This window comes from Hyaena hyaena, unplaced genomic scaffold (genome assembly GCF_003009895.1).
Source record: "Hyaena hyaena isolate Hyena2069 unplaced genomic scaffold, ASM300989v1 scaffold_358, whole genome shotgun sequence".
In the NCBI taxonomy this organism is placed as follows: domain Eukaryota; kingdom Metazoa; phylum Chordata; class Mammalia; order Carnivora; family Hyaenidae; genus Hyaena; species Hyaena hyaena.
In genome coordinates this window covers 980,592-997,647 of record NW_024080992.1, presented here as the reverse complement: position 1 = coordinate 997,647, position 17,056 = coordinate 980,592, and the positions used below count along the sequence as shown (strand labels likewise).

The window sequence follows — 17,056 nt, the reverse complement described above, 5'->3', positions numbered from 1 at the left end:
TCTTGGTTACTCCTGATCGCCATTATTTCATCGATTAATAGAATGAGCAGTGGAGACAGAGTTTTATAGTTCAGCCTCTTCAGAACTGAAGGGCTGTGCGGTTGGGCGCCCACTGCTTTCTTCCACACCTCCCGCAGCCCCAGCTCAGCTCCGGGTCCCTGAACCTCTGTGATTTCCTCGTATTCGGCACAGGGGACACTGAGCCCCTCGCCCAGTCCTGAGGAGCGGCGGAACAGGAAATAAGACCAGCCTCACAGATTCCCACTGTGTGCTGGGCAGTGTGCTGGATGCTGTCACGTGGTCATCTCACTGTGTTCCCACAACAGCTCTATGTGTGCGGACTGTCGCCCTCATTTTATCCAGAAGGAAACATCTTCCAAGGCAGTTAAGTAACTGACCACTCAGCCCAGGTGGACAGCAGCACCCCTGCCTCTGACCCTGCCCAGTGTGTGTTCTGTGTTTTTAGGGACTACTAGCATAGGAGCCTGTCGTGACTTATCTAAAGCAGAGCTCATCTCTCTCGGCCTATTGCCTTTCCTCTGCCCTTGAGCCAGGTGTGAGCTGCCCTTCACCTCATTACTGCTTCCCATCGCCTCCCTGTCGACCACTTGCTTGCTGCTGTTTGTTCTCATCTCCTCTGGCCTCCAGTTCCTCCCCAGAATCCTAAGCCACTGCAGAAATGAGTTCTCCCTGTGCTTCCCCGCAGCACATCTGCCAGGCGCACGTCCACATGGACACCAGCCCTCGGGCCTCCCGGAGATGCTTTCCTCACGGTTATAACCTTCGGTGCCCATGTTTTTGCCATGAAAGAGGATGGACGTAGCAACCTCCGTGAGTGGTGCTCAAACTATACATTCCTTTTATTTTTTTAAATGTTTATTTATTCTTGAGAGAGAGAGAGAGAGTGTGTGTGTGAGCAGGGAAGGGGCAGAGACAGGGAGACACAGAATCCGAAGCAGGCTCCAGGCTCTGAGCTGTCAGCACGCAGCCCGACGCAGGGCTCCAACTCACAGACCATGAGATCATGACCTGAGCTGAAGTCGGACGCTTAACCGACTGAGCCACCCAGGGGCCCCTCAAACCATACGTGCTTGATTCTCCCAGGGTCTCCCTCCAAGGTTCCCGGAAGCTCTCCTCTGAGAGCCACTTGCAGAGGCTGTGTAGCCTCAGGGGCGGGAAGCAGGAGAAAATGCTGAGAATTTCTTTTTTTTTTTTTTTTTTTAAATAGTTTATTGTCAAGTTAGTTTCCATATAACACCCAGTGCTCATCCCCACAAGTGCCCCCCTCCATGCCCATCTCCCCCACACACACGCCCATCAGTCCTCAGTTTGTTCTCAGCAGAAAATACTGAGAATTTCTATTTGCAAACAAGTTTTTACCAAGCGCTTCTTATCTAAAGGGACGCTGCAGCAAAAGCTCATGAAGTAATGAATTATCTTAATGTAAAGAATGAAAGCTACCTTTCCCTCAAAAAATATCCTCCACAACCTTCCATTTCTTGAGCTTGCTGACTATATCCGACTTATTGTATAGTGTGCTACGAGGCATATACTACGTGAGCAATAACTTTTTTAATGAATTAATGAACAAACTGATCAGAGCATTTCTTCAGGCTTTGGCTATGCTCTCTGGTTTCAATCTGCCATCGCCCAAACAAAGCAAAGGGACAGGAAGTGAGGGAACATTCTGAAGATAGCCATGAAGATTTCTTTGGCCTAAGCAGCCTTTTTTTTTTTTAAGTTTCTTTAGAATATGTACATTCTCAGAGCACTTGGGTGGTTCAATCAGTTAAGCATATGACAGTGGCTCAGGTCATGATCTCATGGTTCATGGGTTCAAGCCTCACATCAGGCTCTGGGCTGACAGCTCAGATCCTGGACCCTGCTCGTGTTCTGTGTCTCCCTCTCTCTCTGCCACTCCCCACTCTCCCTCTCTCTCTCTCTCAAAAATAAACATTTAAAAAAATTTATAGAATATATACATTCTCAAAATTGCCAATGCCCAATGACTATATTGATTACCTAATCATTACTCAACACAAGACAAAGTGGATAGAAACATCCACTGCTTGTAATGTACAAATTCCTTGCACACAGCCAAGAATTATAAGAATCTAAGTAAAGCAAAACAAAACCAAAAGAATGCCTCTAATTGAAATAAATTGCAAAATAGGTCTGTGCTATTAAAAGCACACAGAGTAAATGGCATGAGACCACTAGGATTTGAGTCATTAATAGGACAGAGGGTGTAGACTGGCACGAAGACAGAACAGACACTATTTTATGATGGGGAGCTGGGTATTACAGTGATTATTTGTTTATATCTAAGTAATACATGTACATAGTAAAAAAAAAAAAAAAAATGAAGGCATTAAGAAGTTCCCTGTTGCTCTGTCCCTTTCTACCCCTTGGGCATATATCTAGAAGCTGCTATTTCTAACACACTTTATTGTTTCTTCTAATAATATTTGACTCCATTGTTTCTGATATGCAAGTGTTGCCTGGCAAACAGGAAGACAAGCACAGGCAGAAGTATCCACAGTATCAAGAGCAGGAGAGACATCCCCAGCCCGAGGCTGCAGAGAGACGCACAGGGACTGGCCCAGGGCCAGCGGAGGTGAGGCTCTCAGTCCCAAGGAGGCCATCGCACACACTCAAGACCCAATGTTCTGAGCAAGACATGCATGTTGCTGGCATCAAAACGCTGGCCCACCAGCTGATCCAGGACTCTCTCACGAGTTGGCTATCAGCCACTTCCCCCAAAGCACGGTAAGCCCTGGGCAACCTGAAACTAATCAAGCCCCCTCACCTCTACGTTAAATCTGTAAACTAGCCTCCACTCCGGACCGGAGCCTTCCGCTGGCCAGTGGGTCTTTCGCCATCTCTTTTAATATTACTTTCACCAGCATGCCTGGTTTTCAGTACATTCCTTGTTTAGCTGACTTGGTTGAAGTGCCCGAGTCACCCCAAGAAAACATCCTCAGGTCAGCTTTTGGAAAATGCCTCAATGCAAACGTTCCTCCTTATTCACCTTGAGGCTACACCAGACAAGCTGGGAACCTGTACATGGTTGGTAGCAAGTAATAATCCCACTCAAACTGGGAAGCAAACACAAGTGGGGAATTTATTGAAAGGACACAGGGAGTCTTGTATGATCTGAGGATAATGGGCAAGGCCTTGTGGAGCCTAGAAGCAAGGTGGAGAAAGCCACTGGGAAGCACAAAAACCACACTTCCTTCCTTGCCAGTCCCATGCCCTCACTGCAGTGGTGGAAAATGGCCACCAGAGGCTCACACTGAATTCACAGCCCATGTGGTCAAGAGGGGTCTAGAATCCTGGAGCACCAATTTCAAACTCAGGAATCACTGGCCCAGCTTGGTTGAGATATTCTCCCCGGCTCCGACCAACAGGGCATGGAGGGAAGGGTGGTGTCAGGGATCATGTCAGAGGCTCCCAATTAAAAGGTGTGAAATTGGGAAGGAAATGATGGGTGGAGGAAATAAGTAACATTCCTACTACGGTATACAAAAGTCAGTTTTTCTAGCTAATAAACATAATTGCAGAATTCACAGCCAAGAGGGTATGAAAGATCATCCTACTTAACTCTTTCACTTCATAAATGGGATTCATGACCCAGGAATGTCATTTTGCATTTATTGTTATCGTTTGATGCTAGTTTGTTTTCATAAGATTTTCTGGTTTGTTTGTTTTCTAAAAAACAAAATTGTACTTTCTCTTAAACATAACCATGCAGCACATTCAGGGTAGGGCCACTGGAGCATTCATATCCTAGCTGAATTCAAATCCGAGCTCCATAATATACTGGCTGTGTGACCTTGAGGAGGTTAACTAACCTCTCTGTGCCTCAATTTCCTGCTTCATAAAATGTGAATAATTATATGGCCTGCCTCCCCCTTGTGAGTATTGTGCATTCTAACTGAGTTAATATGTGTAAACTGTGCAGTATGGTGCCTGACACATGTTGAGGGCCATAAAAGTACTGTGTGAGTCATGGACACTAACATCATGTAAACAGCTTGAGACAGATGCATTAGCCAACAAACTCATATCAGACCACTAGAGTAGGAGCCATTAGTTAAGTTGCAAGAAAGCTAAAAGTAGATACTTATTTCTAACAAAAATTATTTTCTATTGTTTCCAACTTAGAACTCTTCTGCCCTATAGAAGAAAAAAGTCCAAAGAAAAGAATTACTGATAATTACAACACTCAAAAAAAAGCATGAGTCGATTGATGCATTTTTTTCAAACTATCTCCGTGCATACTTATGTGCATACTTGTGATCACACTGTATATATAATTCAGCATGTCTCTTTTAACCACTTAACATTATAACATATGCATTTTCCCCATATCATTAAATATTTTCCAATGCCTCCACTTTAATGGCTGTGTAATAGTACAACATGTAGATATACACTGATTTCCTGAAATATCCCCCTACTTGGAAAACACACGTCGCTTCCAATTTTTTTAAAGATTTATTTTAAGGAGGGGCGCCTGGGTGGCTCAGTCAGTCAAGTGGCTGACTTCAGCTCAGGGCATGATCTCACAGTTTGTGTGTCAAGCCCCACATTGAGCTCTGTGCTGACAGTTCAGAGCCTGGAGCCTGCTTCAGATTCTGTGTCTCCCTCTCTGTCCCTCCCCTGCTTGTGCTCGCTCTCTCTCTCACTCTCTCTTACTCTCTCTCAAAAATAAATGAACACTTAAAAAAAAATTTAAAGATTTATTTTTAGGGGCGCCTAGGTGGCTCAGTCGGTTAAGCTACTGACCGGCTCAGGTCATGATCTCACGGTTCATGGGTTCGAGCCCTGCATCAGGCTCTGTGCTGACAGCTAGCTCAGAGCCTGGAGCCTGTCTTCAGATTCCATATCTCCCTTTCTCTCTGATCCTTCCCTGCTCATGCTGTCTTTCTCTCTCTCAAAAAGAAAAATTAAATTAAATTAAATAAATAAAAATAAAGATTTATTTTTAAGTAATCTCTACATCCAACGTGGGGCTCAAAATCACAACTCCAAGATCAAGAGCCACATGCTCTACCAACTAAGCCAGCCAGGTGGCCCTTGTTGCTTCTAATTTTAAACTCTCTTGTACTTTTTATACAGATTATCAAATTACTATCTTAATTACTAGGTTCAATTTATTCTCCCAACAGCGAAGTGAATGAGTGTCTTCCTGCATGCTCACCTGAAATGAGTATTAACCTTTTTTAAATCTTTCTTAAATGGGTAGGTATTAAAAGACATGTCATTCTTGTTTTAACATATATTTATTCTGTATCAATCAATGATATTAAATATTTTTCCATGTCAACTATTTAAAATTCCTATTCACAAGATGCCAATTCATGTCTTTTGCCTATTTGTCTTTTGAGATCTTAGCCTTTCCATACGTATTAGTAGGAATTCTTTATATTGTTAACATATAAAAAATAACATATATGTTAACATATAAAAATAAAACATATTTGTTTTATTTGCTATGATAGTTTTCCCAATTTATATGCATTTTCAATTCAGTCAGAGACATTTTGCATACAAATTTTTTTAACGTTTTTTATTTATTTCTGAGAAGAGAGAGATACAGCATGAGCAGGGGAGGGTCAGAGAGGGAAGGAGACACAGAATCCGAAACAGGCTCCAGGCTCTGAACCCGACGTGGGGCTCGAACCCACGAATCGCAAGATCATGACCTGAGCCGAAGTCAGACACTCAACTGACTGAGCCACCCAGGCGGCCTGCATACAAATTTTTAAATCATTATATCATGAAATCTGTTGATGTTTTTCTTTAAAATTTCACATCTTCTTTGTAGCTTAGATAGGTCCCTTTATTCACGTATTAGAAAATGCTCTTTTAAATTTTTTTTTCCTTTTTTTAAATTCTGTTGTGGGAAGAAGGGTGGGGTTTTTTTTTTTTTTTTCCTATCTAAAGTATTTTGTGGGGCACCTGGGTGGCTCAGTCAGTTAAGCTGAAATCCTGATTTCAGCTCAGGTCATGATCTCACGGTTCATGGGTTGGAGCCCCCTGTCACTGGCAGTGCCGAGCCTGCTTGGGATTCTCTCTGTCCCGTCTCTCCCTCTGCCCCCATCCCGCTTGCTCTCTCTTTCGAAATAAATAAATAAACTTAAAAAATATTTAATAAAAAATAAAACATTTTTTTATAGGTAAAGATCAAAATGTATTTTTTTTCCTATCCAAACAGCTGGCCAGTTGTCCCAGTTAATCATGTATGATTAACCCAACCATTCTCCAGATTTGCATTACCATTAGTTACTGAATTATTAAAATATTAGGATCTGCTACGGCTCTTTTGTTCCTGATTAAACTCAGTCAACCCAAGTTATCTCCTGCCTCCTCTTTCCTTGAGCATGTGCACAAGATCAGGCATGGGCGTGGTGAGGCAGACAGAATCTGGTCCCACAAAGTCATCTGCTGTCAACTGCTGAGAACTTCCTTCCCTCAGGGCGCTGGACTTCTGTCTCTACCATCCCATCATTCACCTTTGATGTCCATGATCCTGCGTGGTCTCTAGCTGGCATAGACCATACACATCTACGGATAACACCCCTTGTCACTCTCTCCAGGACCCTTCCAGACTCCTGGCCTTGTCTCAACACTTCTGCCTCTCTCCTGGGATCCTGGGAGACTCGAAGGCTGTCTCAAATCATCCTAGACCTTGACATGCCACCCTACCCCCGTTATGTGGCCTCTCTAGTGACAGATGGCCTCACGCTGCAGTAAGCTCTGGAAGGCAGGGCACAGACCTCCTCGACTTGGAAGTCTCCCTAAATGTATTTAGCATTGCTCACAGCTGCCCCTCCCACAGGACTCTGGGGAGACTACGCCAGAGGTTTGCCCTGTGGCTCTCCTTTCTGCATCTCCAAACTCTTCCTCCTCCTCCCCTCCACCAGTGAGTCTCCACCTTACAGGATGGTGTGCCCCTCCTAGCCCAGTGTCATCTGTGACACTACCTTCTCCTTCACTCCTTGTGACAAGTCCCTTACCAAACCTATTGGATTTTACCTACTAAACATCTCGTAAATATACTCAGTTCTGTGTCTCCCCTCCCGACCGGGAAGACCCCTCTCTCGCTGCCTATGCTTCTTCGCCGACACCTAGCAGGTCCCCCTTGGGTACTTTCACTCCCTTTCAATGCATCCTCCTCACAGAAGCCACTGAGATCTTTAAAACACAAATCTGATCACACAAGTCTTACTCTGTGCACTTTGGCAAATTTCCTTTGCTCTCAGGATACAACTCCAGTTCCTGCCAAGGCCAGCAAATGTGAGTCCCTGCCCATGTCGGCCATGTCCAGTGAAACCTTCTCTCAACTTGCTAGCCTCAGTCCCTTACACACTCATCCTGCCATCAAAATGTACCTGGGGGCGTCTGGGTGGCTCAGTCTGGTAAGCATCCAACTCTTGATTTTGGCTCAGGTCATGATCTCACAGTTTGTGGAATGGAGCCCTCATGGGGCTGAGCGCTGACACCGCGGATCCCGCTTGGGATTCTGTCTCCCTCTCTCTCTGCCCCTCCTTGCTCACACTCTCTCTCTCAAAAATAAACATTTAAAAAATGTACTTGAAAGTTTATCAAATGAATCAACAGAATAAAAACCTCAAAAGTGGGTGCCTGGCTGGTTCAGTCGGAAGAGCCTGCAACTCTTGATCTTCAGGTCATGAGTTCGAGCCCCATGTTGGGTCTAGAGATTACTTGAATAAATAAACTTAAAAAAAAAAACTGCAAGGTTACTTCAGTTACACAGAATCTGATCTTCCCCCTACCCTCAGCCAAAAAAAAAAAAAAAAAAAAATAGAGGGTGGAGTCCAAAAAAAGACAACACAAAGAGCAGCATCCGCTCTCTAAGTTTTTTGAGGTGGTAGCAAAGGAAGGAAGATGGCTTTCTGAAAAAAACTCAAGCAACAAATGTCTCTGAACAGAGGCTCAAGCCCTAGACCGTTTATAATCTGATGTCAGTCTGGAAAAACTGGATTATGAGCATACACCCTTGGCCCTGCCTACACAAAATGAACAATCCCTTTTCTCTGGCAACTGTCGGCCGTCTTCTGCAACACCACTATTTTCACGCAAGTCTCACGGTCCAAAACTGTTATGTAAGCCACAACACCTTCGCATGAACTTATTTACTTTTAATAATTGAAAAAGTTCTTTTTGGCCGCAATGAAACCATAAATCTGGCCTGTTTTGCTTCAGTTCATTTGTTTGGAAGGCCATCTGGCAAGATGATTCAACACAATGCAGACAGACTCTTCCTCAGCACGAGTCAAATATTTTCTGTTTCAAAGTTGATGTTGTGCCTAAGGCTGGGCTGTAATTCTTTTTTCATTTTCTTCTCTTTGCTTTTTATAGCCACATAAACCAAGGATTTGACTTAGAACTTCTTGTACATGTTTATTCACCATATGATTATAATGTAATAAAACTGCTTCCAAATGCCACATTTGAAAACCAGTGTCATAACTCTAGAGAGACCAGAACTAGCTGTAGACACTTCTGCCTTCTAGGACAGAGGGATCATTTGCCCCTAGGTAGGCAGGTCTTTGGTTTTGAGGAAAACACTTCAGAGAGCTTTGACAGTTCTTTTCAGTAGAAAGGAAAGAGGCTGTCTGGGCTAACCTGAATGGCCAATTTCTCTGCATAAGACACAAATGGAATTTGGACAGTTGGGCAGCACACACGTGTGTGTGTGTGTGTGTGTGTGTGTGTGTGTGTGTGTGTGTGTGTAGAGGATAAAGGACCTGGGACTGGAAAAGGAAGCAGGGATATCTGAGGAGAGCACAGTCCTGTCCAATAGAACCTTCTAAGATGATGGAAATGTTCTATGTGTTGCTCAGTGTGGTAGCCACTAACCACATGTGGCTCTTGAGCATTTGAAATGTGGCAACATGACTAGAAATCCTAATTTTTAAAATTACTTAATTTAAATTTAAATCACCACATGTGGCTAATGGTTATCCTACTGGACTTTGCAGAAAAGAGAACTCTTTACATGAATCCCTCCCCCTCCCCAGACCTGAGGCACAGAGAGCAGGGAGAGGCCTGAAAGCTTCAGAAAGAATCTCCCAGGGTAGGGACACTCAAAGACTTTCCAGAAGGTGATTAGTGAGTGATAGTCAATGTTAAGTTGCTGCTTGCTCTGTGTTTCCTTTCTGTTGTCCACAAACATTCGATAAGCATCTCCTATGCTGAAGTGACCATTCATCTGAGCTTGCCTGTGACTGCCACTTTGTGTCTGATGTTCTGGTGTATTTACTAACAGTCCTTGCTTTACCGAGTGTCCCACTTGGACAATGTATCATATCTACTCCCTTCTCATGCCCATAGCCTTGTATTGATGGTATTACAGAGATCTGGGGAAAGGAATGTAAAGAGAAGCTCAGGCTTCCATTACCTCTCCCCAGCAGCCTTGTGCAAGAGCTCGGGGGAGGGGGAGGCAGAACCAGCAGCAGAATAGCCAAACAGCATGGCGGACCAGTCCATAGGGAGGCCGGCCGGGGCAGACGTGAGACCAAACCACCCCTCCCCCAAGTAAACTAGGAGAGGGTTAAGGTGGGACGAGAGAGGAGGGGGAGAGAGCCACTTACCGAAAAGGAAAGAGAAATATAGTTTCTATGGCATTCTCAAATATTCCCAAGAAAAGTTGAATAGATTAAATGCCTTTCCACTTCTCTGTGTTGGTAAAACCCAATATTAGAATGCAGAACACTCTACTACAGTTAAACTTGTAATAACACTTAAAAATTTTCAAGGCATAATTAAAGTTTAAAGTAAAATTATCTGAGACTTTCACAAAAATACAATAAAACCAAATTTCCACAAATAAGGTAAACCCAAAAGTTCTGTAGCCTGAGATTTAACTAAAATATACAATTTGGCATTGACTTCTAGATTTGGATCCAACATTGTGTGTGTGTGTGTGTGTGTGTGTGTGTGTGCATGTGTGTGTGGTCAGGATGCTTAAGATCTACTCTCTTAGCAAATTTCAAGTATATAATATAGTACTGTCTCCCCATTTCCCCTACCTACCAGGCCCTGTAAGCCACCATTCTACTCTGTTACTATGAGTTCGGCTTTTTTTTTTTTTTTTAATGACTTAGGTTATGTCCATATCCTGGCCATTGTGAATAATGTTGCAATGAACATAACGGTGCAGATAGCTCTTCAAGATAGTGATTTTATTTCCTTTGGATAAATACTCAGAAGTGGAATTACTGAATGACTATGGCAGTTCTATTTTTAGTTTTTTAAGGAACTCCATTTTGTTTCCAATGGTGGCTATTTCAAATTACACTCCCACAACATTGCTCCCCTTTCTACACGTCCTTACCGACACTTGTTACCTCTTGTCTTTTTGATACTAGCCGCCCTGACAGGTATGAAGTGATTTCTCGTTGTGCTCTTATTTACGTTTCTCTGATGATTGGTGATGTTAAGCAACTTTTCAAATGCCTGTTGTCCATTTGTATATCTTCTTTGGAAAAATGTCTATTCAGGTCCTTGCCAATTTTTGAATTACTTTTTTTGTTCGGCTTCATGTGTGTTTTTAAAGTCTCACAGAACATTAAGTGATTCATCACTTAGTAGATTTGTAAATAAGACCTAGACATTTTTACCACATCCGTCTTAGATCCACTGTACATATAAAACATTTGAGGAATAATTCACTATCATTTACTTCCAGACATATCTAAGTTGTATTTTTGTCCTTTTTAGGACCCAACTAGATAAATGCCTAGTGTATATTCCACCTAAATATCGCTGAGGTGATAGCGGCAAGAAACAGAATGGGGAAGTGATTAAGCAGGCGGGCTCTGGAATCAGACTTCAAGTCTGAATCCTGGTTCCACCAACTCAGTTTTCTCGTCTGTAAAATGGGGATACTTTTAGTAATTACGTAATGAGGCTGTTATAAGGATTCAATTAGATAATCCACATAAAGCCCTCAGCACCATTCCTGCCAAACATAATATGTGCTTCAGAAGTGCTAACTGTGATCATGATGATAATGAAGAAAACAATGATAATGAGTGATTATCTGGGTAAAGAGGGAGAGAGGAAAATGTGAGGCTTTAAAGAGAACCTTGAAAACAAGTTACAAAGACATACTTTAAAAAATGAGTCCTCGTTGAGGGTTCCCTGTTGCTGCTTTAATGAAACAACAACTTTGTAAGTCATTTGTCCCCCATTCCTCTTTCCACACACGGTGGTAAAATTCTGTTTTCTAATAAAATACGAAGTCCTTGAGGGAAGAGATACGTACATTGGCACATATTCGTATCCTGACAACTACCAAGAATATTTGAAATATGGAAGGTAATCCATAAATATGGATTGATATCAGTTATGCAACAGTTACTGACCGAGCATCTGCCAGCGACCAACACTGACTGCACCGGGCGCTAAGGACACACACCTGGCTCACTGTTGGGGTTTGGCAAAAGGAGAAGTTGCTCACACAAAGCCAGACTATTGTCATTTATGGGCAGGAAGAGCAGAAACCGGATTTTTGCCATTGACTTCCCATGATGTCCACTTTCTGTGGACAATAAGGGGAACTTGAGCACCCAGGAGCCTCTCCTAGGCTGGCTTCCCTGGGAGGTGGGGGGACAGCGCAGCTGTAGGGGTGCCCCCACTGCTTTTAGGGGCATACAGGTCACAGGTCGGAGATGAGACACTGGGAGTACACAGGTGCATGCAGAGGCCTCCCTAGCTTAGAAGCTCCATCCCTCAAGAACATCCCTCCCTTGGCATCATCCCACAGCCACAGCTTCCAGTCGGGAGGGGAGAGTCCAGCTGGTGCCCACCGTGCTCAGGATGCCCCCAAGCTGTGCTTTCTCACCAGGCGGGTATATTCGTGCATGGACCTCCCAGTCTCAGCTCACCAATCCCAAAAACAGCCAGCGTTCACCTCTGTCATGTTTCCAGGCAAACAGAGCTAGGAACTTAACCCAAGGTCATTTCATTTTTCATAAAGAAGAGGAAACTATTTTGTTAACCTTTCACTCACAAATCCCCATTCTTGACCCCTTATCAAAAGTCACCGTGAGAGAGAGGTCTCTGATGCACCCTAAACACCACATAATTCTTCCCTCTCTCCTTCCTTGGACACTTTATGTCCCCTGTTGTAGCCAACACAATCATCATCCATCCAATCGTCCTCTGCATGGAATTCTTCCCATGGCTTTCCATTCCAAAGTCCAGAGTGTGACAATCAGGGCTCTTCAGAACCTAGACACGGTCTGCCTCCAGCCTCTTCCCCAGCCCCCTACCCGTTAGACAAAGACCATTTGTCATTCTCCCACATGCCATCATTAGAAAATACCTACAGCCTTTGTTCAGACCCGGAATAGCCTTCTACTGACAAACAACCGGTCAGCCAAGAGCTTGAAAAACCAATTCAAGCATCACCTCTAAGACACAAACCTTGCATCCCGCCCCCCCGGGTTCTCCAGTGGCACGCTGGCGGCCTCCCCTGCAGCACTGTCCATGGGGTGTGGTCCCTGTCACCCACAGAGCGGCTGCAAGGAAGAAGCCACACGCGATCCGTGTTGCCTTTCCAGAGTCACGGACGCGTCTTTGCACATGGAGTACCTCAAGGTCTATTGGCTTCAGTGCAAATAGTAGTGTTGAAGCTGTGCCTTAAGAAACTGGTAGAACTTCCGAGACAAACAAGGAGAAAGAGGCCCAGAAGCAAGAAAGTGGAGGCACAACAGTCCAGTCTGCTGACACGTGGGTCCCCGGAAGGAAACAGACATTTCAGATTCATTGGGATCCTAGCCTAGCCGAAGAGACTTAGCCTGGTATTTATCAGTAGGAAGTGGCTGTAACTCACAGTGAAAACTCTGCAAGGACTCAAAAAAAAAAAAAAAAAAAAAAATTAAGAGGTTATGCCACAATCAAGCCTCTAGGTATGATTATTTCTAAATGATAAGATACATAGATCATTTGGGAACAACAACAATAAAAAAAGAGTTTCTCAAATCAAGGCTCTAAAACGACACAAAGGATATATTGTAAGAAGTCCTAACATACTTTTTTGTGATTTCATCTGTCCTAATACACAATATTTAAAATGAGTATTTAAAATATTTAAAATACACAATATTTAAAGGCTCAGGTCCTTGTGATAATAGCCCAACGGAGGAAACCATTGAGGACCATTATCAGTGCTACATAGCATGGAATCACTAGCCCACATGAATGCCACTTTTAGCTTCTAAGGCCCCCTCAATACCCTGTCATCATCCAGTCACAGTAATGAAATTATAAACACCTGACAAATGGACAAATAAAATAACAAATGAAAGGAGCTGGAACAGCCCACAGACCAAAATAACGCAAGGCTTTTGCAGTCAATCTCAAGTGTTAGGGGCTAAGAAAAATACTAGACAAGGTTACCCATTGTATCTTCTCTGCTTCTTAGGGGAAGGAATTTGTTTTTTAATGTATTTCTGGAAATGAACAAAGCAAATACCTCCATGTGACTACACCCTCTCCTTCTTTCTTGTCTTATCTCACCAGAGGCAGACTGACCTTTCAGCCAATCAATCCCAGAATGATTCTTAAATACCTAAAATGCTGATAGTACTCTCTGACACTATGAGACAAAGGGGGCGGGGCATGAAGTTCCTGCCATTGAGAAATAAAGTTGAAAAAATTAAGCAATACAGTAAGGAGATTTCTCAGAAGCATTATTGAATTTTAAAAAGTGAGATATAGGGGCACCTGAGTGGCTCAGTCAGTTAAGTATCTGACTCTGGATTTCGGCTCAGGTCATGATCTCATGGTTGGTGAGTTCTAGCCCCAAGTCAGGCTCTGTGCTGACAGCACGGAACCTGCTTGGGATTCTCCCTCTCCCTTGGGATTCTCTCTCTGCCCCTTCCCTGCTCTCTCTCTCTCTCCCTCTCATAAATAAATAAATAAATAAATAATTAAATAAACTGAAGAAAATTATTTTTTAAAGTGAGATATAGACTAAAATCGATATAATATGCTCCTATTTGTATAAAAATGTGTATATGATAAACATGTCTATATAGACCTGTTTTTGCATAGAAATGTTCTGAATCATACAAAAATAATACAAAAATTCATTGCTGGGGGTTACCTCTGGAGAGGTCTGGCATGATTTAAAAAGATGTTTTTAATCATCTATTATCTTATACTATTTGTCTACCATGTGCATGTGGTCCTTTAATTTTTTTAATTGTAAATACAAAAAAAAAAAAAGTGAAGCCATTTCACAGTAGGAAACAATCACAGTGAGCAGAAGAGAAACTAACATTTATTGACCAACCTCTATGCACCAGGCATACCTCTCAGCCACCTCCCACCCATTATTATCGCCCCGCGGGTGTGGCTGTGATGTTTCTAGCTGGAAAACAGCCTGAAAGCTCTCCTCTCGCTGTTTGCCACCTCAGTCAAACCCACAGTTGGCTCTGACTCCGAGCTTTTTCTAGCATATGGACTGCAGCCAAATTTGGATGGTTTCCCAGGGAGGGTAAATAGTGTGTTGGAGATTGAGTTAAAACAACCAAACTCCTTTTTAGCAAGCCAATGGGATCAATCCAGAGCTTGTAAAGTACTAACTAAATTGTTTTTAGTTCCTTTGATTGCTTTCTTCTTCTTGAAAACTGTAAAACACACACACCCTTTCCAACATAGGATCTGCTGCTTTAAGACCTATTTACCTCATGTAGAAACCAAGCACGCATGGCTTCTTTACTTCACTTGTACTGAGGGATGCAAAAAAAGTACTTTCTACTATTATCGTTGTCAATAAAACAAATTAAACTTTTGTGATATCTATAAATTAATGTATATTTCTATGAAACCCTTATCAAATGCTGCCCTCTAGTGGACTATTCAGTGAAAAACCTTCTAAAAATAGATTTTCCCTCAGGCTAAAGATGTTTTAAGAGAACAGATATAATGGATGCACATCTTTTGAAATTAAATTTTCACCATCCAACTATAATTTCAATTAACTCTGCCCTTCATAAAATGTTGGCATTGTCATCGTTTCCTTAAATATTTACCTTGCTAGGAAACATTTACCTTAACACACAAATGTGGTCTGTTTTCCAAGGGGCCTGAGTTGACTTCACAAGCACCCTAATAAAATGGTAAATGTATAGTATTTCAAAAAAGCTACTCTATAACTGTCTAGATAGTCATAATAATTTTAAAAGCATATATCAGCGATCCCGTCCTGAGTCTTAATATTGTTAAAGCAGAGCTTCAAAGAGGAGCAGCTTTTACTATGGAAGGACATCTTAGCAAGAAAGCAGGAGGGCACCTGAGTTCGACGCCCCTGCTTCGGTGTCTGCAGCCACTTGGAAACTTCTGTCTTGCCTTTCTGCCTCATTGCCTGGAAGTCAGTCATCACTTAGTTTAAGATAACTTGGGACCCAAACACACAGAGGCTGCCAAGCTCTCCAAGCTTTAAAACTTCTTCTCCCGCCAGATGATGCTTCGTGCTTCCAGTACACTCTCCCTTCCCGCACCCGCAGAAGTTCGGGAAGCTTTGCCTGGACCTCCGCCGACCGTTTTTTTTTTGTTGTTGTTGTTGTTTTTAATAAATTTTTTAACGTTTACTTATTTCTTTCTTTTTTTTTTTTTTTAGTGTTTTATTTATTTCTGAGAGAGAGACAGCGTGAGCAGGGGAGAGGGAGACACAGCATTGGAAACAGGCTCCAGGCTCTGAGCTGTCAGCACAGAGCCCGACGCGGGGCTCGAACCCACGAACCATGAGATCATGGCCTGAGCTGAAGTGGGACGCTTAACCGACTGAGCCATCCAGGCGCGGTTCTTAACCCATTACCTGCGGGCACGGGAACCGCGCGCATCCTGTCAGCCCCCGGGGCGCAGCCCCGGTCTGCTTCCGACTCCCGTTCCCGGGCCCCGCGTCCTCAGAGGTTTGGGCAGCTCCCTGGAAAAGACTGGAAGAGAAAATACAGCTGGAATCTCAAAGAGCCGGCGTGGGTCACGGCAGGCGCCCCCGCACCCACCCTGCGCGGCCGCGGAGCGGCGCCCTGCGGCGGGAGGCGCGGGCCCGAGCGCCCCGGGTCGTGCGGCGGCCGCGGAGGCCGCGGAGGCGCGGGGCCAAGGTCACCCGCGCCTCCCTCCCCGCCCGACGGACGGCGGCGAGCGGCGCTCCGCATGCGCGTCGGGAGCGCGGGCCGGGAGCGCGCGGCTGGGCTCAGCCCCCGTCGACGGCCACCCGCACAGCGGCGCCCCGGCTCGGCCCCCGGCAGGGCGCCCCCCGCCCCCTCCGCGTCCGCGCCCCTCGCCGGGCTCGCCGTCCCTGGCCTCCCTGCCGTCCGCGATTTTAAAAAGCATACGGAAATGCCACAAACACCCTTTTTGAAACGCTTGATGTCCCCATCCAAGGAGAGTGAAGTAACTTGGAGAGACTATAAATGACCATAGGAGACGTTAGGGGCCCCTCCTCGGGCCACCGCCAGCCTCCTCCGTTTGAAGGCTGTTCCGATGACGAGTGACTGCTATCCTCACCTCGATCACAAAAGTCTCTCTCAACTTACAATTACCAGCCCTTCGTCTCCCCCGAGGTTTTCCCTTTGATGCCCGGTTCCGCGTGGCATCTTCCCCTGCAGATCCCTGAGCTGGTATTTGGCCGCGCTTTCTGAAACGTTTCTAGGAACTTTATCTGCTCCCTCTCCTGCTCACGTTTCCTTGCCGGGAGACACGCGACCAGGGTGCAAATGTTGCGTTTGAGCCGAGTTGGTACATTAACAGTTGTGCGAAGCGGTGTGTGGCCTTTTCAAAACTTAAGGGGTAAAGACATACGTCACACACGTGTTGCTGAGCCCGAAGGAGGAGAGGGGAGACAAGGGGAGTGAGGGAAGGCAGAGGGGGGAGAAGGGAGAGGAGGGAGAGGCGGGGAGGTGGGGGAAGAGAGGCGTGGGGGAGGGGAGGGGAGACAGGGGGAGTGAGGGAAGGCAGAGGGGGGAGGGGGGAGAAGGGAGAGGCGGGGAGGTGGGGGAAGAGAGGC

At 44.6% G+C, this 17,056-nt stretch overlaps 1 long non-coding RNA gene across 1 annotated transcript in view; it reads right to left on the bottom strand.

Moving 5' to 3' along the window:
* Positions 1-16,663, bottom strand: part of LOC120243866 — a 31,281-nt gene extending 14,618 nt beyond the window's left edge. The window contains exons 1-2 of the long non-coding RNA XR_005531416.1: positions 16,587-16,663; positions 15,866-15,983 (exon numbers count right to left, since the gene is read on the bottom strand). This is a non-coding gene — a long non-coding RNA (uncharacterized LOC120243866). The remainder of the gene's footprint in view (positions 1-15,865; positions 15,984-16,586) is intronic.
* Between the last annotated feature and the right edge of the window lie 393 nt (positions 16,664-17,056).